This window comes from Haliotis asinina, unplaced genomic scaffold (assembly GCF_037392515.1).
Source record: "Haliotis asinina isolate JCU_RB_2024 unplaced genomic scaffold, JCU_Hal_asi_v2 scaffold_17, whole genome shotgun sequence".
NCBI classification, from domain to species: Eukaryota; Metazoa; Mollusca; class Gastropoda; order Lepetellida; family Haliotidae; genus Haliotis; species Haliotis asinina.
The window spans coordinates 1,359,997-1,387,175 of NW_027133889.1; positions in this window are offsets into that span (position 1 = coordinate 1,359,997).

Consider the following 27,179-nt stretch of genomic DNA (forward strand, 5'->3'; position numbering starts at 1 on the left):
TGATCTCCCCGGGGTTCCTTTTCAATTAAAATAGGTTTGTTTGTTTCTGTCAAAACTATATATACTGAGTCAAAAAGAAACTTCACAAAAGGTGATTTTTAAAAATAATGAATATTTTTTTCTCTTATGATACATCTATGTATCCGAAATGGGATCCCTATCTTCGACTCTAGAGAAAACGTTAGCAAAACCCACTCAAACCCATCCATTCATCGTGCAAATGACGTTAGTGCCAAATCAGGTTTTGCACGTGCAGTCGATCACGTGATCTTCGCAAATTTTCTTCATTTTCACGTATTTGCATTGGCCTCAAGAAATAAAAAAAAGTTTTAAATCACAGTTCTAAGGGCAAATGAAATGCCACGATTGTCAAATGTGTAACGTGAACGTGCCGTTGGCATGTTGCAAGAGGGAAGATCAGTTATTGACGTCGCAAGAGCAATGGGATGCAGCCGTCGTACTGTAGAGGTCGTCTACAACAAACTGGCACCAATTCGGGTCAAGGTCGGATCGTGCACGTGTGACATCACGAGGAGAAGACCGTCAAATCGTCCTACGTCACCTACGTGACTGTCGGATTTCTGTCGGATACTCGAACTAGGGCTGATATGTTTAGAAGTCCACTGTCCTCACTGACCATTCGAAATCAGTTGCGGGCTGCCAATCTCCATTCTTGACGTCCATATCGAGGACCAATATTGACGCCGTTTCATCAACTTCAGCGTCTGCTGTGGGCCCAACGTCACCTCCGATGGACCCAGAGAGACTGGAATCGAGTCGTCATTAGCGATGAATCCAGGGTTACCCTTAGATTCGCGGACGGAAAGCATAGAGTCTGGAGACTACGTTGTGAACGGTATGTCCATTGTTGTGTACAGGAAGTAGACAGATTCGGAGGCGGAAGTTGCATGGTGTGGGGTGCTTTCTGTGGGAACAACCGTTCCTGACTTCTAGTCATCCATGGAAACCTCACAGCTGCTGCTTACCGCGACCAGGTCATGGCGGCTCACGGCCCAGGTATACAGTTCCAGCATGATAATGCTCGGCCGCACACCGCGATGTTGACACGAAATTTCCCTCAAAACCATCAAGCCCCACTGACAGTAATCCAAAACAGCACGTTTAGGATGCACTTGGGAGAAAGCGTCGTGGTCTTTGGAACCAACCTCAGAAGGGTCTAGGCTAACTGCCCCCGGTCAAGTGCCCCCCGGACAAGTGCCCCCACCAACTGCCCCCTGGCTATCTACCCCCGCCCATTGTGCCCCCTGGACAACTGCCCCCTGGGGCAGGTGCCCCCCATAATAACAACACACCAACTAATACATGTAATTGATAGCCCTATATACGTAAGGCTAAGGTTAAAGTTAAAGACGGGGAAGTCTGCATGATCACACACATGCATCAAACTTGAGAGAAGCAGTAGTGGCTAAAGTGAGAAACGACATTAAACGTAAGGCAAGTGACACTTAAGAAACACCCCAACAGATTCTCACACAGAGCGTAACAGCCATAGATGAAGCTTCCGCCTCACAGCTTGTTGTCTTGTTGTTGAGGTATATGAGTCCATGCACATTTTGGAATTTTTAAAAGCCATATCCCACAATCTGTCCTTTCAAATGAATTGATACTCGTAATGAATCTAAAGATGATGTGTTGTGGTATTATATAGTGCTATAAATAAAAATAACATCATAACATTTAATATTTAGTTTGTGTGTTTTGTTATGATGGATGGGTGGGGGCAGTTGTCCGGGGGGCTATTAAACCGGGTGGGGTGTGTGTGTGTGTGTGGGGGGGGGGGGGGGGGGGGCAGCTAGCCTGATACCCCTCAGAATTTGCAGGAACATGGCTCTGCCTTGCAAGGGCAATGGAGCAGAATCCCCAACCACGTGTTCACATCAGACTGTCGACGAGGAGACGGTGTTTGGCAGTTGTGAATGCTCGGGGCGGCCATACATAATATTGAATTTTCGAATTTTCGAATTTTCATTCTTGTGACTTGACATTCTGTATACCCATGTGTTGGAACGGCGGTATATCCAAATGGAACTGATTGTGGCACTTTCAGTGTATCGAGTACACCACACAGATCTAAGCAATGAAATAACAACAATTTAAGCATCTTACCATCTCTGGTTCTTTTATTGTGCCCTCAAGAAAGAATGTGACGTTTCCTTTTTGACTCAGTATAAATTCAGAGACTAAGCCTTTGTGTAAGCTACCGCGTTAAGGCCAGTCTTGATTATCCAAAGGCAAGCGGAAACAAAACATGTTCCAACTGTGTTAATTGATTGGCAATCGACTATACAATCCCAGAGAAACACGCTAGTATAATCTGAAGGGTTTCCAGCTTGAGTTTATGCGTAATATCCATCGATTAAACGCACACGTGAAACACTGATTCTGAGTTTCCCTTTTTCAGCAAACAGACATGAAATGTCCACGCTGTAGCATTACACTCTTCAGGTGAAACTGTTGTGAATTCTTCGATTCTTTCAACACATTTTCTTGTGAGTCTCACGTAATGTCGTATGCGGTTATTGACTGACACAGAGTATATTGTTCCGACAAATATAACCCTTAGCAATTAAACCGTAAATCAATGTAATGTTTTCGGGATAGTTCTTCACACGAAGCTGTTGTATAGTGTATAGAACAATGGCATCACGTTTGAGTTGCACATTCATAACGTTAGTCTGCCAAGGTGTAAGACGACCCGTGTATTTAATTGCAAACAGCTTCGCTGGCAAATGAATTCACAGTTAACCTCTATCACTAATGAGTGTTGATGTAAGCATAGGTCTGATGCATATTCTAATACAAACATGTTTAAGTACAAATATGACATTTAAAGATGATGTCATGCCCGGAAAATCGTTCACAAAACATGAATAATTAGTGAAAATATGGGAAAAGAAATGGTTCTTTGCTGATGTTCTTTATTAACTACATGTCCCATAAGAAAAATTCAATTTGCAGTTTATCAGTGAATTTATTTAATGTTGGTCATGATGTCAAGCAGAGTTTCTTAGAGTTTATCTGCAAGTCCTCATTAAAACCTTAGATACACCTAAAGATCTATAGTACATGGCCGGAGATCTTGTCATCCCAGGTGTGCACACCGAAAGTACTGATGAGGTATGTACATCTAGGGCATTTGTTGATGGCCTGAGAAGTCAGGTTGGTCGGTCGAGGATTGGATGCTGACTGGTTAGTGCTGTACCAGCTCCCAGGTTGACTGGCCTGAAGGACCCCCACACGCACACACATATACACCACCCTCCCCTGCCCTATGGTTTAACAAGGTACCTGTTGATTGAACAAAAGGAACAAAACGTTGCAGTTTAATGTTACAACATTTCTGATACAACATAGACTGCACGTCGTGTATGTATTGAACGAACTATTTCTAGGCGTTTTGTTAGTTGCAAAACCAATGTGGTTTTTTTCTTTTTTTTAAAGTTCATTTGATTTACAAGGTTGTTCTTATTTAGTACAAATTCATTTTGACAGTGTATCGAAATGCCTCTAACGAAAACAAGCCAGTTTTAGAGTTTCTTTGGAATTTTTTTTCTGCTTACCAAAAGACCAGCTAACGAGGAAACATAACAGACAAATGTAATCATCACTTAGTTCAAATACCTGCGTAAGTTTGACGACATGAGTCAACGGTATTCTATGGAAGCGTATTAATGTCACGTAGAAAAAAATAGCATCTCCTAATATCTTAATATCTCCAAATTTGGACCTAGGATCTCCTAATAAGGATCTAGTATCTTCTAAGAAGGACCTAATATCTCTTAATTATGACTTAATGATCTTTCAATACTTTTGAAAGAAGATCAAACAATAGACATTCAACTCTTCTGTTTTGGTTTAGCATCTTGGATGTCATGGATGAGAGCATACGAATTTATATCACGCTTTAAACCACAAACTTCATATCAAACTATTTAATTCGATAAATAACTTAGGATTAGTTTGAGATTTCTATATAATACCCTCGATAAGAAAAAGTGGCGGTATATGTGTCCCACGGTCAGACTTAACATTTTGGAAATTATACTTTTCTATGTTTCCATGATTTCAAATTGGGCTATGGCACATTTCATGTTTTGGGGGTGAAAACCATTCAGTCGATCTTTTTGAAGCTTGATACACGTCATCTACTTGTGCATTTCATCAATGTGGAGTTTCTGAGATTTCCACTTTTAGCTCGTTACGCTTGTAAGGTCAGATTGGTTTTTAGCATGCGTCATGCGTCTGTCTGACTTCCGTCATCCTCCAGGCGTCGTTCGTAAACTTTTCACATTTTCGACTTCCCCGCCAGAACGAAGGTGCATTTCTTTACGGGCTATCATAAAGGGTTAAATGTCACCGTACTGGTCTGGTAATAAAAATTTCCAAAAGAACCTAATACTAGTATCCTTTCTGTAGCACCAATGATAAGTTAGACATATCTATTTTGAAAATCCACCCGTGAAGGTCAGGGGTAAAACATTCCTTCAGCAACCCATGATTGGCCAGCAACCCATGATAAAAGGCGACTATGCTTGTCGTAAGAGGCGACTAACGGGATCGGGTGGTCAGGCTCGCTGATTTGGTTGATGCGCGTCATCGGTTACGAATGGCGAGGGTCGATGCTCATGCTGTTGATCACTGGATCAGACTCGATTATTTACAGACCGCCGCCATATAGCCGAGAGAGTCGTAAAACAAAACTAACTCACTCATTCATTATTTTGAACATCTTTTGGCCGGTGCTCCCACCTACGGCTCCCTCACGGTTCACACTCATAACCCTTACACTCTCATTGCACATATACCCCATTTGACCGACACTTCATACGTGTCCTCAGTACCCACACACCACACTCGGGTTCCCCTCTGGTGACAGGTGGACTCAGCCAATGGACGAACGGGCTTGGCTCATTTCTGAAGAAACTTGGGGCTAGATATAAACAATGACTACAAACGTTGATTTCTGATTAACACAGTTGATTTGGGTGAAGTTGTTATGCTCTGAGGAGAAAGACAAGATCTGTAGGTCTAGCAACAAAGTACAAAGAAGGCATTGGCCTCTATAGACTTTTCCAGCGAGCAGCAGCATTACCATAATATTACGTCTTACTGAAGTTCCAGACACACGGATTGAGGTGATAGAGTCACTGATATGATATCCCCAGAACTACAAAATACAAAGCTTACATTGTTTCAGCATAGGTTGACGATGATGAAGTACCACCCAAACAAAATTGAGTTTGTATGGTTGCTGCAGAAGCCAGAGTGTATTGCTTAGAGCTATGCGGGAAAAGGGGTCAACTATATGACAAAGGAGTTAAACACCAGCGATGTTCAGTGAGTGAGAGTGCTCAGGGAAGGGTTAATGCCTTAAGCATCAACTGAATGACGCACCGTATCTTGACTGTCAACGAATCCCTCTTGTGTGCATTTCAGACGCATAAGCTTCTAAGCACACATTTGTTCCGATTCTTCTACCTTTTTCACTACGAACATTATTATTGTGTCTTCACCTTAACAGATTCAGTCGTTTTAACTTTTTAAGTTTTCAAAGTCTTCATGGCGATAATGATGCCATTTAAGTGGGCCAAACAAGAGAATATTTCTTAATCCTGCCAGCCCAAACATGAAAGAAACTTGCATGCTTTCATCCGTGACTTCATCCTAGATACTAAACCCAAAGAGATGTGAATAACTACTGATTGACTTTTTTAAACGTATTCATAAGTTCCTTTAGTCCTTACTAGGAGATACTAAGTCCTAATTATGACATATTAAGCCCTAATTAGGAGATTAAATCCTAATTAAGAGTGAACAGGTTTCCCTTTGTGACCCTAACACGCTTTTCTTGTAATATCTAGGGTTGTTGCAAGACAAACTGTTCTGAAAATTGAGCGTTAACATTTTCTATATTGTCATACCGCCATCCGGTGTAGGCAGCCTTTGCATAGTCTCTGTTTTTCTGAGTTCTTTGTTTGTCTGTTTCTAGGAAAACGCTAATGCAGGTTCACATGTAACACGAAATATTCGTCAAAACACTTCAGATTACTGAATATAGTTAAACGCTGCAGGCCCGATATGGCCAAATAATTGACTAAATAACTAGAACCTGTTTACCTGGCACTTTAGAGAGTTGGAGAGTAATTAAAAGGTAAGATACTTTACAGGATGAAAAACTTCCTTGCTTGACAACTATCACGGAGCCATCTACCGCCAAGGGAGTCTGGACGGAAACGGATCCAGTAAACGTACCAAGAACAAAAGCCCGACTGTGAGATTAAAACATTGATTGAATAGAGGGAACCGCACCAGCATAACAACAAGCCGAAAGAAACAAAAAAAACATAGAACTAACTGACCAAGACAGCTCGCCTCAACAGAGAAGGCCAGGTGTCGGCCCATAGATTGCTTGGTGCCTCCTACCGAGTGAGGAAGAGTGATAAGGGCCGGACTGCAGCCTCTAGTTGGGCGCGCAATGGTCCTAATAAAACAGTTAATAATAGTAATTTGGTGACGAATAAACCGAACAGACAAATATAGTTAGAAATACCATCACAGGTCACATATGCGAGTCGCGTGACAACACCACCAAAAGAATCACTACCGAAACTCCATATATAGCGCTTAAAATGTCATTCATAAAGTATTTTACTTTCTTCGATAACACAATGAAAGTTTTGAACTGTTTGAAGAACAAGGTTTGGATCATCATAAGGAGTAAATCCTATTTAAACGAATTCAGAAAACGACTGCGTGAAGTAAAATAAATATGAATATCAGGTACCCTGTAAATTGTGTAAGGGAGAAACCCTTACTAATAAGACCATGAATGTCTTCTTATCCTTGTGATTACAAGTCCCGATGAAGCTGATGTTGATCTCAAACAAGACGTATGGGGACCCGTTTGTGCACGCGCTTCCACTTGTTGTTCTTCCATATACGTGGAAGCTAGTTGTTATTTCACATATCACAAGCACGGTTGTGAGATCTACAAGCAACACGTATGTGTTCGTATCAGAAACACACCGAGTATTTGTGTGCGGCGTCCATCCTCAAGTCGTAAATGACGTAAATTTTCCTTCGCATGTCTACAATGTTACAACTACATTTCTATCAACAATACATTTGTACAGGAATAGCTTGAAAATCCCAACACAAAGAAGAAACTGTGTTACTTTATTCGCCAAGACCTTGAAACCAGGGAAAGAAACAGCGTGGAGTGGTGTATTGTTTATTCAGAAACAGTGTACGAAGTATTTATGTTTCAAAAACATAGTAAAAAGCACTTTGCACAGAGTATTGTTTCCTACAGAAACAATGAACACATATTTGTACCTGAGGAGAGAGTGTGTAGATTTAAAATGTGCGCTGAGCTAATGGAAACAGTTCCGCCTTTACACCAAATGGACTGTTTTGTGCGGTTGTTATTTCAGACACAGAAACCAAATGTTTCTCGTTACTGTATGGCCGACACAATGCCGATGTAACGTTAAATTGCAACTTACTCACTGACTGAGACACAGAAAGGCATTTTATAAAATATTAAAAAAAACCCTGCTTGATGTGATCTAGTAAAACTATGTTCGATTCACGCCTCCGGGGTATAGCGCTGTATTAAGTACAGGATCATTCATGACTGACATCATCCAGGACAATGTTGGAGCTAAGAGTGACGTTTGGCAGGGAGTCTGTGTTGCCGAATTTGTTGACGCCGAGTAGCTGGATGACAATAGCATAGGCGATGATGGTTCCCATGATCTGTGAAATGATAACGATACAATACACATCGTGAATGAGTTATATTTTACGCCGCTTTAGACAACATTTCTTGGTGTTTTTAGCTTGTTGTGGGAGGAAAGAAGAAAGTGTGTTATATACGATTTGGCTTAACTCAAAACTGATAATCGTAAAAATAACCAAAAACAACTGATGTATTTGCAAATGTAGTACCAACGTGTACGGTATGTTCAACAGACTGATGTCTACAGGGGCAGCAAGCTAACAAAAACACATCCCTGGTTCTGAAGGAATCTCATAGTGTATTCCAGTTTGTCGTTTGCAACCGTGTGTTAACTGATCGATTTTCAATTTTAAAATACTGTCGACTTCATTCAAATTATGCTATAAGTGATGAATATATCCAGTGTATTAGTCTTCGTAATAGATATTTTTAAGCCTCTACTTTCATAAGACTATTTCTACCCGCCCGTGAAGGTCCGGGTTTGAATACGCCTTCAGTAACCCATGCTTGACATAAAAGGCCACTATGCTTGTCGTAAAAGGCGACTACAGGGATCGGGTAGGCGGACTCGCTGACTTTGTTGACGCACGTCATCGGTTCCCAGGTGCGCGGATCGAGACTCAATTATTTACAGACTTCCGCCATATAGCTGGAATATTGGTGTGTGCGGACAAACGAAAAAACAACTATGACTCCATCCTAAATTAACGCCCTCATGCCAATAAATCTGTCAGTATGATAGATGAAGATAAGGGAAATATGTGACATGTTTGTTAATTGCACAAACAGCTTCATGAGCGGAGTCAACTGGGAATGTCACAACGATGTATTTCATTCATCTGGGGAAAACATAACCGTCAAAGCATGGCATCCGGTATAGCGACAATCAGACAGTACAATGAAGTGGAATTATTTAGGCAGCATAATCTGTGTACTTTATCGAATACACATGATACACAGACCTGATAGCAAAACAATATATAAAACGGGGAATAAACACTAAAATTCGAATGAAAATCCAATCCTGATAGGCCACAGTTTTGGCGTGTGGGAAAGGTATATACATATATTTTGCTCAGTAGTGGCACCCGGGATAGCGACAATCGGACAGTACAAGGAATTGGATTTTTTTAGGAAGCACAGTCTGTTTACTTTATCGAGTACACATTATTACACGATAGCACAACACTATATCTAAAGGGATAAAACACTCAAATCCGAGTGAAATTCCAATCCTGTCGGACCACAGTTTTGGTGTTTGGAAAAAATATATCTTTTGTGCGGTGATAGTTCTCGGTGATTGTAGGGAATCAGGGACTGTGTGAGTGAGTGGACATGCTGTATTTAAATTACGTATAATCATTTTTTCTCGTTATGATATGACTGGAATACTGCAGACGGGACGTTAAATCTCTCAAAATCCCCCGATCGAGTGCATGACACTGAAGAACAACATGAATGGGTATGACGATCAATGCTTCATAATAAGAGGTTGACAATGGGGTATTGGGTTCGAATCCCAGATACGACTAAGATCTAGAAAACAACATCCTGGCTTGTAGCTTTTGGACTGGGATGCTACCTGTTTCATTTTGAATGTAACTAATTCGATATGTCAAATATGTTTTGTCTTACGTCTTCTAAATGTAATGTTCAAAAGTATATTCCTGATATACACCTGATGTTTTCCATCCAATACACAACCGAGGATCTATGTACGTTCTATCTCCAAACATCCACACATGGAGAGCGCGTTCACGAAACTTACTGTGATGATCGCTGGTCTGTTGACTGTAAATAACCCCATGGCAGTTACGCCAATCCTTCGCCCTGACACCTGCCCCAGGAACACTAAAAGCTGAAATAGTTACACTGGTATCAGTAAGAGCAATATGAGACAAAATCAGTAATCCAAGACTGGGTGATTGAGGTTGACAATTGTCACCCTGACCACCATATCAGTGACATCACGTCGAGTCAGTTTAAGAGCAAGACTAGTTTGTTTATAAAGCACCAGTAAATTACGATTTGTCAAGTATAACAACCCCAAGGTTCCGAAGAGTCTAAATACCAAACAATTAACTTAATTTGCACGGCGTTACTTAAAGACGTATACACGCATACATAAGACGGATGTGTCTCATATACTATTATATGGCATGGCAGCAATAAATTGTTCTGCATAGAACAAAGAGTCAATTTAACACGGAACAGAAACATAATAGGTATTGGCACCATAATATGTTACAAAAAGGCCACGAAAGAGTGTTCATGGTGATTATTAAAAGGCCCAATTTTCACTAATTAACATTATATTGCACAGACGTACATGAATTCCACTGAATTGCGTGATTATCTGAATATGAGTGTAATATAATTAATAACTGCTGGTAGAGAACTACATACTTTGTTTAAACTCGTCACAAAAACATGTTTGTATTATTTTTTAGTTATTTTGAATGCATCATTAATACTCACGCTACGATAGTCCTCTTGACTGAGTTTCGCCACACCGATCCTTGGAAGAATATCCCGTGGGCGGTGAGCCTAATAACAGAAACGTACTTTAGATTTAAAAGCTACATTCTCCAGAATATTTTCCACAATAATTACAAATTCAAATGTCATTTGAGAGAAGACATTCTCTTTGCATACTGAGCTGACATTATTGACTGCAGTTCCTATGTTCTGACGGCAATATTTGTGTTAGACCGTATTACTAATTTCAAATCGATGTCCAATTATATAATTCATTCTGGCTGTGATAGCTCAGTGGTAGAAGCTTCTTCAGTGACCCTCATATTCAGCATCCATGTTTTATTCTTCTAGCTGAAAACGTACACATTCTCCTCATTCATTTCCATTTCTAAAATGCAGCGTGTATTCAACCTCCTTGCATGAGATAAAACGAGAAGCCATTTGTCATTGATGATGTTTCAATTTGGCTCTTTCGTATGAAATTTCAAGCAAATATAATGGAATTCCAGAATTACCGTTCAGGAAAGGTCATGCAGTTATCATGTTATGTGATGCATAATACCCGAATAGTAGGGGTATAAATAACCCAAGTAACTAAGTCTAACATATACAGACAAAATACGATATAGTGAAGGAGTAGGGTGTCATTTGTGCCTAGGACCTAGGACCTCGATGCCGTTGGCAGTTTAAGGTTCGAAATATGTCCAAATACGAAACACACGGCCACTGGAGTCTGGCTTTGCGAACGTGTCTCTGAATAGTAGATAACATCATCAGTTGGATTACGGTCATATTACCAGCAATGAGACGTTAATAGTTTTGCAAACATGGAGGCACTTTTCGAGCGTAATTAACTATTGTGTCACACATGCGAGAAATTGCATGAAAATGTTCGTATTTCCCCCCTGTAAAAAGGCGCAAATATTTAATAACTATCGATCGATTATCATGTGAGACTTCCGTTGTCAAGTTGTGTTATAATCGATAAGTTGTATGATTATTTTACGCGGCTTTATTTATTTTTTGGGCTCAGGTTGTGAGTAGCATAAGAGCAGGGAAGCCTTTTTTCTATATCTGTGTGCGGATGTGAGGCTTTGGGACCGCTGTTGGCAATATTAGTATAGGCAATATTGTTTTGAGACGTTGATAATGGGTTCCGTATTGCGATCGTAGAGAGAGGTGGCTAGTTCCAAAGCAAAGTGGCAATTCAAAGTGTTTCCTCTTAACACATGGAAATGGAAACATCAAACGTTTTCAAAACTGAAAAAAACCGCTGCATTGAAGCAGAGTCTAATGTAGATGCCAATTGTGTATTTCCGGCAAGTAGAGATAGTACCAGGCCACAACAATCAACATGGTACCTAAACGAATAATTCACACGCGTAGGGCTCAGACAATTCTGAGCATGCAAACCCCACTGTACATACGGTCAAAATAATGGAGACGCTGTAGGTTAGTCTTGTCGCCTTCTTCGTAAGTCCCTACAGAACTTTCTGGAAGCTTTACAAAGGTGCTGACAGTTGTAACCTTGATCATGATAATTTGGGTACGAATTGCCCCTTTTGGAAATGTTCGGGACAAGAGAATGGCTGATCGAAGCAAAATAATGAATGAGCGGGAATGAGTGGATATGTGTGTTGCTCTGCCGTGCATTAACACCTCCCAGACGCTGCCTTAAAACGTGGCATCAGAAACATCAGGGATTGATCGCATAAGAAATCCATTTCTCATTCTAGTTAGAGAATCGCAAAGATCGTGGATTTCAGAGTACACGTGCCTCATATTCCTTTGTGTATTGCTCTACTGGGATTAAAACAGAGCCCATTGTGGAGTGAGAGAGTGAGTTTAGTTTTACGCCGCACTCAGCAATATTACAGCTATATGGCGGCGGTCTGTAAATAATCGAGTCTGGACCAGACAATCCAGTGATCAACAACATGAGCATCGATCTGCGCAATTGGGAACCGATGACACGCGTCAACCAAGTCAGCGAGCCTGACCACCCGATCCCGTTAGTCGCCTCTTACGACAAGCTGAGTCGCCTTTTATGGCAAGCATGGGTGAGCCCATTGTGGAAATTGGACATGTGTAATATGGGTTTTGGTGGATTTTGTTCTTGTAAATGAACAAAAATGACACTGTTCATCCACAAAATTCTGTATCCGCTCAGGGAACTGAAATTTTCTAACTGGTTGATGTTCTGAGATTAGAATTATGATTTTCCTAGCACATTTATTTTATGTGTCGTTGTTTTTTTTCTGTTTGCTCATTTTGTTTTCTTCGGGTGGCATGTTTAGAAGTTGCTGAATGAACTAAGGACAAACGTTATGGATGAACAGTAAAGAAGCTGTTCATCCATAACGTTTGCACATAATTTCTCTACTGTATCCACTCGAGGAATTGTACCCTTCTCAGTAGTTAGTGTTCCTAGATTAGCATTATGTTTTTCAGAGCATATTTATAGTAAGTGTCTTTTCTTGCTCATTTTGTCTTCTCTGGGTGGCATGTTTAGAAGCTGCTAAATCAGGTAAGGACAAACCTTATGGATGAACAGTAAAGAAGTTGTTCATCTAGCAACTTTGTCCTTAGTTGCTCTGTTTGGTTTAAAACTAAACCCTTCCAAATATGTAATGTTTTTAAGTTAGTATTATGGTTCTCACAGCATATTTATAGCATATGTTTTTTCTTGCTTATTTTGTATTCTTTGGTTGGTATGTTTAGAAGCTTCTGATTCAGGTAAGGACAAACTTTATGGATGAACAGTAAAGACGTTGTTCATCTAGCAACTTTGTCCTTATTGCTCTGTTTGGTTTAAAACTAAACCCTTCCCAATAATTAATGTTCTTAGCTTAGCATTATGGTTCTCACAGCACGTTTAACATTTTCCTGTCATTTGTTGCTCTATGGGGATTAAAATAGTATCTTCAAGGGGAATTTAACCCCCTTGCACTGGTTCCCAGTAATTAATGTCCTAACCACTGGTTCCCAGTTTTCAGTCGCCTACCCACAACATTCACTCTTAATGTACATCGACAAGTACTGTTTGATGGGCAATTTACTCGTTTTTCACAGGGAAACGGTTCGACTATACGTCTTCGCAGTATCACTGCCACACCCAGCAATACACTCTGTCTGGCGGTCTGTAACCAGGCCAGGATAAGAAAGTCAAGTTACTGACACAATGATCAATAAGATGTGGTCCTGGAACAGGAGTTTATAATTTCTGTGTGATTTATGTGTTTTTGGGGTAAATATAATTTTTTCATGGTGTATATATTCAGCAGTACTCCTGTCTCCCACAAGGTAGAGGGTGGGGTCGCCTAGTGGTTAAAGTTCGTCACTCCAAAGACCCGGGTTCGATTCCCCACATGGACAAAACGTGTGAAGACCATTTCCGTTACAAACCGCTCTGATATTGTTTGATATTTCTAAAACCAGCATAAAAACAAACTCATTCACTCACTCACTCACTCACTCCATAAAGCAATGGAATATCATCAGGAGGCTGTGCCTTTTGTAGTGTAACCATTCACAGTTTGATTAGTCGAAGAGACAACTAATGTTCAACAGTTATTAAACTTATGTTTTGTTGTTTACTACCGCACAATACTCAATGTGTATAAAGGCGCTATGCAGAAAGATCAGGACAAGACAATGATTGACGCTTTGATCATGATGATTGACGATTTGATCATGATCAGTATCAGCATTCTTCAGCAGAATGACGATCATTAACTACAATTTTGACAATTCATAATGAGGCCATTTCAACTACAGATTGTACACTTGAGCTGATCGGTCACCTATTATGTTTTTGAACCCACCCCCTAGGAACTTACAGTTGTATGGGTGAGTTGATATTTAATGTCACATCGACAATATTCAGCAATATCATGACGGGAACATTTAACAATGAAAAGGACGATATGTATATTATAAGAACTGTCGGCGAAAGGCAATAAAACAACTAGAGTGCCACATTTAGCATTAATACTAGCATGGAAAGTTAAAAGTGATATCATTATATGGACAATACAGTATAAAACCGATCGTCAACAACAGAAGGTAGATCACCACACTAGAGACTATTGGGGATTTACAGTGCCTTTGCTACCTGCATGGACCCTAGTTGGATTTACACCATCCCCTCTGCCGCTGGCGATTGTGAGAAATTTTAGCAAACTTAAAAATAAGAAAAATACTACGCTTAACAATCCTGGTAAGTTTACATTGACTTTGAACATTGTGGGACTTACGTACCCTCCCAGGAGGACAACAATTTGACAATACTTCAACCTCCGTTGAGCGTACAGCCACTAACAATTTAAGTTACCGATCTAAACTAACAATCATAAAAATCTCACCTGATGATTCAACATAACTCCAAATACGGATGTGATGACAGCCTGTCCGAATGTTGAGACAGACACAGCAATGAGAGTAGGGATCCCTTCACTTGGAAAATATCCATGAAATGAAAAACAGGATATATAGAAACAAACCAGAAGCGTTGATCCCAAGTATATTCCGAACACAAGATATGAGATGACCCGATCTGCAGCCCATGTAGCCTGACACACTTTGTCATGCTGTCGGCGTAGTCTCTCCACCTCACCATCTGTCCACCCCCCGCCCTCGTCTGCAGCCAGGGTTTGTAGTTTCTCACAAATATTCTCAAACTCTCTCTTCAACATATAACACACAACGCTAAGAAACACTGAACATAGAAGAGCATGTATGTAAGCCAGAATTGTAAAGTAGGCATACACATATTTCAATACCTCCCACAGGGTCGCTTGTGGTTCTGCTGGAGAAAGTCTTATTTTCGTCATCAATGATGGTGCATGTCCTTTCTCCTGATGGACGGACAGTAGGGAATATATTGGGAATATCACGGAAACTGATAAACAGAAGTTCACAAACAATGCAAACTGTTGTAACACTAACGGAAATGTTGGCACCGTGGTGATTTGCTCAAAACACCGTGCAATCGCCGGGTAATGTTTTTGGTTAAGTAGCATGAGGAAGGTGAACCCCCAAGAAGAACGCAAGTAGGTGAGAATCATTAACAGTATCAACCATATTTTATGAGCATGTTCCCATTCCGCCAGAAGCATTGGAATGAGACGTAGTCCGTTACCCCAGGCACACACTAAGAACACAAAACAGTTGATGTTGGAAAGTGATATTGCCACCCTGAGCAACCATTTTCGGGATTCCGTTTTGTTAACGTTGCATGCATCGCAGTAAAGTCCAAACACCCGGAAATAGGTCTCCAGAGTCTTGAAGATGCAGCGAACTTTGTCCTTTGGGGAAGTAATGGTGACTTCAATGTCTCTGGCCTTTCGATGACGGGTCATATTGCCTGATAGGATTGCACGCAATTTCGTGGCCATGTTAACTTGTGGGTGGAATGTACTGATCCATATTTGTGAGTAAATATGCAAGTGTGAGAATGCAAGGAAATTGCCCTCTTGTTAATTTGCAGATAGTGTGCAGGACACTGCTCCATGACAGTGCTTCGCTCGGGCAATATTGATGACATGCTGATAAGCACAAAGCAGCTCTGTTCTATTGTACAACACGGTCAATTGCGCCATCCCACAGTTATAGCACAGATGCACCTGTTTCTCAAGAAACGTACATATTCAACACATGTGATCATTTCCGTGGCGGCTTCAGTAGTCTAGGGATACCACATACATCTGTGCTGCCCTTGTTTCGGCGCGACACAACTGTGACAGCCTTGTGTACATGTCGCTGGGATGAATAATTGATTACGCTTCCACGAGCTGGTGAGCTGGGGATATGCAAACACAGAAAGCCGTTTACGATAAATCCCAGAACTTTTCATGAAAGTATATTTTTGAGACACTGGCATCATGATAAGCCACACAACCCATAGAACAATGAAGTACTGGACAATTCACAACTATAGGCAAACTTCTTTCAGATATATGTGTGAACATACGTTGTGGGTAGTTAATAGGAGCGGAAGGGCAGCATTACAAGGCATCTGAAGTCATTGGAAGATTTAAGGTATTTGGTCTGCGATGGACCAGGAAGAGGGAGTATGTTAGAAGGTATTGTGGCCTCTTGGAAATATTATTTGTCTCTTGGAAGTATTATTTGAAAGAATCCGAAGCTGTATTTTTTTTGTTCCTGGTTTTGGTTTTACGGACGAATTATATAACTGAGAGAGCCATACAAAGGGTGATGGAAAATATTGGACTGTCTTATAATCAATATCAATTCACTTCAGAACTGAAAAAAAGACATTGGGCAATAGAGACGATTCTCAGATTGCAAACTAGTTAACCAACGTCGTTGTAAACTGTATAAAACACAGTCAGTCATTTTAAAATGTCTGTCGAGAAAGGACTGTAAAATAGATGGGCGTATCACAGTTTTAGAGTAAGAGCAAACTCACGGAAATTAAGACAGGAAGATAATAAGTTATGAAGAGAAATAAAGGGAATCTATGTGCTTTGGACACGATCCATATGGTTTGTATGAATTGAAACCATGAACTAAATACCTGAATTTAAGTCCACTAAATCTAAATCCACTAATCCTTGGCCTGTAATCGTATCCGTATGCGTGGCCCATTGTTAATATATTCTTGAAGTCACTCATGGGTGATTATCGTCTTTATGTCTGGGAAACTCAGTTCTACTAAGTTCTCCGTGAGCCTGACGACAAGCGTGGTTTACTGAACATCAAGTCTAACCTGAATCAAGTACAAAGATACATACTTGCCTCGTTTGGGTACAGACCTAGTCCAACCATCCCGTGGGTGCCATTGGGACAGACTAAAGCTATTGAATGTTCCCATATTTGTTTGAATTAGTATGTTTTGAGACGTTTTGATTTAGTAATCCTTTTAAAACCTAACAGTATGATGTATCAAGTGTTGAATTGAATCCAGCTAGGCTCCATGCAGGTAGCAAAGGTACTGTAAGTCCCCATGGTCCCTAGTATGGTGATCTACCTTCTGTTGTTGGCGATCTATAGCCTGTTTTTATATTGTATTGTGTAAATAGTGATATTAGTTTTAACTTTTCATGCTAGTTTTAATTCAAACTGTGATATTCTAGTTGTTTTACTGTCCTTCGTTGACATATTTTTTACATTATGCATATATATTTCATTTAAGTGTTCTCGTAACGATATGGCTGAGATATTGCCAATGTGACGTTAAATATTAACTTACTCACTCAGTGCAGAGTGTCCTTGAAGTCATCAGATTATTGATGGTTTTATAAAATAAACCTGTCGAGTGGTAGCCACTAGATGACAACACTGACACGCCAGCATTCAGCATACCGATTATAACTTGTCGTCTTTGAGGAGACAGCGCTTATCAAGACTTGACTTTTCATAGGATAGAATTACTGTACATCCAAGGTCTCAGCATTCAACACAGCAATGGAGCAAGGCTATATCGTGCCAAATATCTTCATACTTTTTTGAGGGTATTTTGTCGACAAGACCACACATCATGAGGTTATAAATCTACAAAGCTGCGGTGGTTCCACGTCCACAATGAAATCAATTGGTATTCCAATGTATCGAGTTGTGAAAACAATTTACTGCAACTTGATATTTGCAGAACGATGGACTCTTGTACTGTACACAATGTTCTTCTTTGATCGCAGCACGTGCATCTATCTAAAATCCATCATGCAAACAAGCATAATTATGAACAGTGCACCTTGTTAGGGGATAAAAATCACAGGTGCTGGGACACTTTTGTCCACGTGTATACATCGTAACTGTATTCTGTTACAGATTTGTGTTATGCGTGCTTTTCACTTATCTTTGTGATTTTTGTAATGTTTTATTTCCGCTTACTCAATAAGGAAGATTCCGTTATCTAGGCTTTATAAACAAAAAAAAAAAAAAGAAAAAAATTGTTTATAATCAGATTTGAAAATGAGTGTTAATATTTTTTAAACCACAAATATACACAATTATGTACAACAACCATGTTCATGTCAATACCTGATGACAGGGAGCACCAAGCAGATGCACACTTAACGGACGCTGACATTTGTTAATTCAAAATCGATCTGGGCAATTCCAAGGATTAACAGTGCTTGTTTGTCGACATTAATTGCTATGCATTTGGATAATGGACTTCAAAAGCCTTTAAGAGTTGAGTCCACCATCGGAGAGAGATAGACAAACACTCACATGAACAGTGCGTGCTGGTATAGGTTCTACAAGTGATTCAGCGCCTGTTTGGCATCGTGTCCCGCACGTGCTTATATTCTTTAAATCTACATGGCAGTATAAGTATATTTGTGTTTCGCATGATTTATGTGGAGATGTTTTTTATTCTTGTCTTGTCCGTGTATAGAGGACCTGACGTAGACATGGTGTCTATTCAGTTCCAACGTGTACAATATTTAACTTGGGTTATAATTGGATTTTTACTTTCTTGGTAAAGTACAGATTTCAGTACATTTGTTTGGTTGACTCGAACTCACGGCCTCGGAATCAGGCTCCTAACCGCCAGCATACAATGTCGGTCATGTAACCCACTAAGCCAGAAAGACTAACGGTAACGGTAATGAGACAACTCGTTATTGAGATCATTTGCTGTACGTACGCCTCTGACAAATGTTAAATGGCAAGGCTCCCATGGACGATAAGGTGTGAATACATAACGCCATTTACAAAGTAGGCACGTGTAACGTGCGTTATATATGGGTTGTCACTTTCTTAGTAAAGTACACATTGCAGTATACGCATATGTGTTAGATTTATGAGTGCCGCGTTTAATGAGATTTAGAATTATTGTATATAAGTGGATTTTCTGTTGACAAATTAATCAAGGCGTAGTACCATTTTGCTTATATCGTCATGGTTTTTACTATCAACTCGGTTGGAGTATAGTTGGTCATGATTTAAATACAATGTCCTCCGTAACTTTTATCGTGTCAGGTTTTGCACACGTTTCAAGTTCAAAACTAAACAGTTTTAGAGATATTTTTTTAAACCAAGTGATAGATTACCGACTGATGTTCAGTCCGCTTATCTAGACTTACCTCGTCGAGGGATAAAATTACTATACACCCATGTGCTCAGTATTCAGTACAGCAATGGAGCAAGGCTATGTTCTCGTGCGTTTTCTAGGGGTATTTTGTTGACAAGACCATACATCATGAGGTTATCAATTCACCAATATCAAAATGATAACGAAGCCAAGAACTCAGCCTACTGAATGCTCATGTTTGGCATGGATCGATTATTTCGTCCTGATGGATGAGGGTCCGCGTGCGAGTCTAGAACAATTCTGTCTCCGTATGGACGCTTATCACGGCGTCCCACTCGTTATGCTCTGTGTACTTAGTCCTTTCTGTCAAGTCAGGTTAACTCCGACCGGAAGCACAACGTGTGTGGTGTGTTTGTCATTGTTGAACAGCTTGTGAAGTGAAAGACGCGGACGGTCAAAATGCCGAGCCGAGTTTCTCGGTCAGTCCTCAATAAAAAACCCAGATTCTTCTAACGTATCCTATTCCGAGGGAAGTCTTTGTTCACCTTGCACGGTTGAGTAATCCGAAATATGTGGGCGGCTGGACATCTGCTGCCAATTATGTAGTAGTTATGTTAGTGTACATTCTAAAAGTTCAATTAGTCTGTATGTATATAGAAAATTTTGACAGCAACAAAATATAATCAGGTATATTTATTGGCCCTCTAGGTAAACCTCACCATGTACATTGTAGACTTGAGTGAACACGAGGTCATCACTTCATCACCTGTCAGGTCCCCCAACTGCCTAACAGTTTAGGGTTTAGAAACTTGCAACATATACTGGACAAAATAAGTGAGGGATTTAGGTATTTTCATGATTGATATTTTATCAGTATGTCAATGATTAAACAGATCATTATTAAAAACTTCAAAATTTGCCTATATCCCTAACTAGCTTTGTCCAGTATATAATGTTTATTGATGACAAGATGGCCAAAGCACGTGATCAATCAGGATCATCAGCGACACTGTCTTAGAACTCCATTAATCCTCTACCAGGAATCAAAGATAAATTGTGTGTTCTTGTTAGAATTAAAATCTTAAGTGCAATCCCAACTGTGCTGCCATGTTTGGACCCTGGTCCAGGATTTTGTTTGATTTGCCCATTTAAGGCCAGAACCTACTTATATTTTAATTATGGAATACTGTAAGGGACATTCTCGCGATCTGGCATTCTCGCGATCTCGACCTTTGGAAGCAAGCCTAAAGAGACAAAAGTGCGAGAATGCGAAAAGCGGCCAAAATCTCGCGATCTCGCATTCTCGTGTTTTTGGTACATAGCAATTTCTTGTCAAAAGTCGACAACGTGAGAATGCGACTTTTAAACATACCGTCAAATCTCGCAATCTTGACCACTAACACACGAAATCGAAAGAACACGAGAATGCGACATTTCATTTTCTCCCGTTCTCGCGATCTCGCCTGCCAGTTCTCTGTCGATGTCTTGTAGAGTTGCGGCGTCTGCATCGCTGTCACAGGCGGGAGATGATACTCTGAATCACGTTGATGTGACTGGCTACCTATGCCTAACTTTCTCCAGTTTCTACACTCTTCATTCAATCTTGGAATCTTGAGGGTCCCAAATACGTAAAAGCTTGGAGTGATTCAAAACGGGACCGTCACATTTTTACACTCATCAGCATGAAGCTTTAGTACCCGTATTCGTACGTGCAACATGCTTACAGTGTTTTCTCTATGCGATTTCTTCCAGTTTTAGTTAAATGATAGATATTTGTTGAGAAAACACACAAAGGCAAGATGGAGGTTTCATAACGATGATTCATTCACTGAATGATATCATACACTTGTTCTGAAAACAAAGAAAACGAACAATGTAGCCAGGGATATCACTGAAATATTTCCTAAATCCAAAGTCACAACATTCATACTCTTGAATACAACATTAATACTCATGGCAGAAATACATACTCTCATGCATGAACATTGAAAAACTCCCCCATTTAGTAAATTCTCTGAAAGTGTTGCTCTCATACATGAATGTTTTGCAAGTTGCACAAAGTTACAAATTACCCCAAAATAACTGAATAATATCAATAAATTATCAGGCATACATTAGAAATAAATACTTCAGAATGCATAAATGAATATTCTAACCTGAAGAGTAGTCCTCTCTAGCCTTTGTCTCTCTGACAAAAAAAGTATCTCTGCCCAGGCAAAACACTGAGCACATGGCAGACCATGTGGTTACTAATAACTCCGCGCACTCATACAGCTGTTGGGAGAAAACCTAAAACTCCTTACAGTGAACTAATGAAACAGGAAGAAGCTCTCATGCAATCATTATATATCATGACTCCCCATTTAATGCTCAAGAGCAAAACCCAAAGAAGAGCCCCTAAAATATTTGTTAGGGAGAGAAAAATCACACACTATACTGGCTTTCAGTAATCCTTCAATCATAACAGAGGGAGGAAAAGACAATGAAAGAGATACTTAGAAAAAGGTACTGAGAAAAAGACAGAATGATAAATTATTAACTCAGGTCTCTCCTGTAATTGAAATAAAAGGGTAATATTTCCAACAACCCTCCACCACACAACAAAAATGTCAGCACAATGTCTTCAGCTTCAAATTGTCAATGAAATGTCACAGTACGATAACGTCGATAACGTCCACCATTAACACTGTTACTACTGAGAAGAAGAATTCTCCTCTAGGATCAGACAGCATTTCTGAACTGAACGTTGATAAACACCAGAACTAGTTTTGACTTTCACATTTCTCACAATGCCATCTTTCCCCGGAAACACCTCCAGAATTCTTGCAAGATCCCATTTCCCTCTTGGAGAGTTAATGTCCACTAACAGCACCATATCTCCCACTTGCAGTTGTCTCCCCTTGGTCTGCCATTTAACACGCTTCATCAAGGTCGGCACATACTCCCTGAGAAACCTTTTCCACACCTGTTGAACCAAACACTGCACAAACTTGAACCGCTTTTGCAGATTTGTCATTTCCTGAAAGGGGCCCTGAGGAATCTCGGTCGACGCTCTACCAAGTACGAAGTTATTTGGTGTGATCGGCTGCAGATCATTTGGGTCACTGCTCATTCTAGTAAGTGGTCTACTATTTACCAAACACTCCACTTCTGCAAACACTGTAGACATTTCATCCCAAGAAAGTAGTTGTTGACCCACCACTACCTGCAAAGCACATTTTACTTGTTTTATCAAACTTTCATATAGTCCACCTTGATGTGGGCTAAGTGGTGTAATAAACTTCCATTTCAGTTTGTGCAACACTGCAAATTCTTCTATTTGTTTCCTTCCTTCCTTTGGCGCCAACGAACGATGTGCCATTATCAGATATTATAGTCTGTGGCCAACCATGATGAGCTGCAAACCGTCTCAAGGCTTGTAAAAAGGCTTGGGTAGACAAATCCGCAACAATTTCCAGATGAATAGCTCTCACTGATGCACAGGAGAAAATAGCACCCCAAGCTTTAATACTCTTATTCCTGCCGTACTTCAACTTGAATGGACCAAACAAGTCCACACCTGTTACCGTAAAAGGCGGTGAAAATGGGTACAGTCTTTCTGCTGGAAGATCTGACATTAAAGTCTGATGAACTGGCTGACGAAGTTTGCGACAAGTAACACAGTTTCTCACAATTCCCTTTGCCATGCTTCGCCCTCGAATGATCCAATATTTCCGTCGACTTTCACTCAGAGTCCTTTCTGGCCCTACATGACACAACTTCTCATGCACATCTCTCATGATGAGTTTAGCAATTTGATGCTTAGCTGGTAATATGATTGGATGAACCTGATCGTACTGCAATGAGGTTTGTCTAAGCCTTCCCCCAGCACGAATGACTCCATCCCTTTCAAAAGGTGCTAGATCTGTCAACGTTGTTTTCCAGTTTCCAAGAGATTGCAAACTTAACCCAGTAAGTTTCTGCTCCATTGATTTCATCTGGCTGTAAACATGGCCCCGGATGTTTGTATGCCTGACCTCTGACTTTAGCATGTAATTTGTCTATAAACCTCAAACAGTAGCCTGTCACTCTAACAAGACGAGACCAATTTGAAAATCTTTCAGGATCAATCACTGGTGAGGATGTGTCACAGAAAGTTACTACTTTGGAATTCCTCTTTTCAAGGGCACTCTCTTCAAGTTTGGTTTTGTCACTGTCTTTAGGCCATTGTTCAGAGTCTAATTTCAAAAAGTCAGGGCCATGCATCCACCTGCCATTGATTTCTTCAACTGAAATGCCTCTACTAAGATCATCTGCTGGGTTCTGGTCACTTGGAACAAATCTCCACTGCTCTGGTTTCCAAACGGACTGGATTTCTGCTATTCTAACACCAACAAACTGTTTGAAGTTCACCGATTCAGCCTGAACCCAGTGATAAACAATTTTAGAGTCTGTCCACAATATCACATCTCTTGGCTGCTCTTTGAAATTTCACACTAAACTCTTTGCCAATCTGGAAGCAACAAGAGCAGCCATTAACTCAAGTCTTGGTATTGTCGTATGATGAAGTGGGGCAACCTTGGCTTTAGCTGAAACTAATCTCACCTCATACCCTCTTGAGGTTTCCCATCTTTGGTATGCCACTGCACCATACGCTCGGACACTTGCATCTGCAAACACATGCAATTCACTGCCAAAAATAACATCATTTGGCTTCAAACATCTTGGAAATTCCACGCAACTTAGTTTGTTCAAGTTTATGAACAACTCTTGCCACAAGTGAGACATGTCCTCTGGCATTGGATGATCCCAGCCTAAAGTCCTTGACTTCCAAACATCTTGCAAAGCAATTCGAGACCGAATAGTCACTGCTGAAGCCAGACCAAGAGGGTCATATAGCATCGAGAGCTTTGACAAAACACTTCGCTTTGTAAATTGGACTAACTGGACATCTTTAACCGAAAATGTCAGGATATCGTGTTTTGGCTTCCAAACAACACCAAGGGTTTTGATTTCTTCCTTGTCCAAATCGATGCTCTCTTTACCGTCATGCTGCCTGTTTGGCTCCAGTATGTTCAGCACATTAACAGAAGATGAATACCATTTCTTGATTTGGAAACTTCCACTTGCCAGGATATCATCAACTTGGCGCACTCTCTCAAATGCAATATCATCACTGGGGCAAGAATGAATCAAGTCATCCATGTAACGATCTCTCTCTAGAATAACAGCACCATCAGGATGAGAGTTTTTGTTTTCACTGGCAATACGCAGCATGACATAACTAGCCATGTTTGGAGAAGGCTTGTCTCCAAAAGCCACTCTCAAAAGTTTGTAAACATCTGGTTTACGAGATGTGTCAAGCTCACGCCATAGATATCTGTGTACGTCAGGATCACTCTCTGGAAGCAAGATTTGAAGATACATCTTCGAAATGTCCCCAACAACAGCTGTATAGTCCTCACGAAAGCGAATCAGTACACCATACAAGTCCCCAATCATACAAGGTCCTTTGTACAGGAAAGAGTTTAGCGAAACTCCTTGAAATTCAGAGGCAGGGTCAAACACTACTCTCAATGGTGTACTGGGTTTGTCCGGACGATAAACTCCATGATGAGGAAGATAATATACTGGGAAAGATTCTCTGTGGATATCCTTGTCTTCAAGACGAACAGCAAACCCCTTTTCCACATATTCACTGATGGCTTTACTATATAGTGACGCCTTTGCTTCATTTTTAAGAAGACCTCTCTCAAGTGAATACAGTCTCTTCTCTGCCATTGAATAATTATTCGGCAATTCCTGTGGATCTCTCTTCCAGGGAAGACCTATCTCATATCTGTTCCCGATTCTCTGGCATGAAGACGCAAGCATATCTAGAGCTTTCCTATCCTCAGATGAATAGATTTCTCTTGGACACTGGCAGTTTGGAGCCTGAATACCCAATGTTTCAAAGTCATACATTTTCTGGAAATCAACTTTCTGCATCACCTGAACTGCACACACTGGTGACACACGTTGCACAGTATCTGCTCCCATGACATACCATCCCAGTTTTGATCTCTTAGCAACAGGCTCAAAAGGCAATCCCTGACGTATTTCTTCATCTGCATGGATATGACTGTACTGAACACCAAGAATAAGATCAATTGGACCACCTTTGCATTAAAACTCAATGTCCCGTAAGTAACTAAACGATTTCAGCCAGGCTTTGTCCAGATTTGGTACATCCTCAACAGTATTATCCAGTTCGAATGCTTCAATGTCAAACTCCTCTCCTCCTTCAAGGGGAGATAACTTGCAATGCACTCGTCTGCTGTTGCTTTGTTTCACAGTTCCGCCTCCTACCACAGATATGTCCAGACACTCAACTTCACCCTGCAAGCCTAAAGCTATAGAAAAGCCTTTCCGGATAATTGTAGTTCCAGCACCCCCATCAATTAATACATTTCCCTGGCAGATCCTACCATTGGGTGCTCTGAATAAGGCTCTCACCACTGGCAACATACAATGATAATCAAGAACAGATGTCACACTGTTTGAACTTGGAGGTTCAGTATGAAGAAGTCTATGATGTGTTCTTATGCAGTGTCCTTCACCACATATCCTCTTAAATCGGCATCTACGGGCAATGTGCCCCTTGTTCAAACATGAAAAACACAGTTGATGTTTCTTAACAAGCTCAATTCTATCTGTAACTTGACTGTCTTTGAAAACAGGGCAATCACTGACTCAATGATCTTTTCCACAAACAGGACAAATCTTTTCGAACCTCCCTGCAGGTTGTTGTGAATTGACAGCTGGTTTCCTTGGAAAATTGTTCAGTGGCCTAGCTAAATTACCTCTTGACTTATCAATATCACCAAAGTCTGGATCAAATTCTGCCTTAACCCTTTTCCTAACAAAGTCACTGATGTGAATAACAGAAGACACTTCACCCTTCTCTCTCAAGTCGGCAGCAACAACCTTCCATTTGTCGATGAGATGACTGGGTAATCGAGCAATAATTTTGCGCAAAATGTCATTGGAATTCACATCAGCAAAATAGTTTAGCCGTTAGAGTGTAGCAATAGATGCAATGAGGTCAAGAGACAAGTCCTTCAAACTGTTTCTGTTATTAGGCACAATTTTAGATCCATTGACAAGTTTATTGATGAAACTCCGCGCAATGAGACTTGGATGACCAAACTGATCTTTTAACAATTTCAATGCAGTAGCATACATGATCCCGCTGGATCCCAATGGACTAACTGCCCTGCTGGCATCTCCGTGAAGGTGCATTAACAACTGAGCCATCCTAACATCATCTGTCAAATGAGCTTTCTCATGGATATGAATTCTGAATCTCTCCACAAAATCAACATACTCTAATGGGTTTCCATCAAATTTCTTTAAAGTGATTGTAGGAATATCCTTTGCTGCCTCCAGTTTATACAAAGCTTCTGATATAGACATTGTGTCAGGAATGTTCGGAAATTTGGTTTCTTCAAACTCCACTAGGTCTACAATCCATTTGTCAAAAACTGTTTGATCTCCTGAGGTGGGTGTACTGCCAAGCATAAGATTACTGGGGCCTGAAACCCTTGCAGGCACAGAATGGTTGTCTTCCATATTTGTTGGACCATGGTTTTCTTCACTTGACTCAATAGAATCATCTAAGTTTTGAGATGTATCAACAGCTGCTGCTGATTTCTGGTCTTTAAACTGTCCATCCTTAGAATGAATATTGCCCCCTGCATCCTCATGCGTGTGGCCCTTCTGCAATTCTAAATAATGTTCAACTTTATCTTCAGTTTCATGCATGGCAGAAATCAGCTCAGATTCCCATTCATCAAGTTTCGGATGCTCATGTTCCTCCACATACTCATAAAGTTCACCATGCACAATGCAGATATTACTAAAGTCAACTCGTAAAGTTTCTAACTCTCTCTCAAACCGTTTGGGATTCTGCACTTTAAG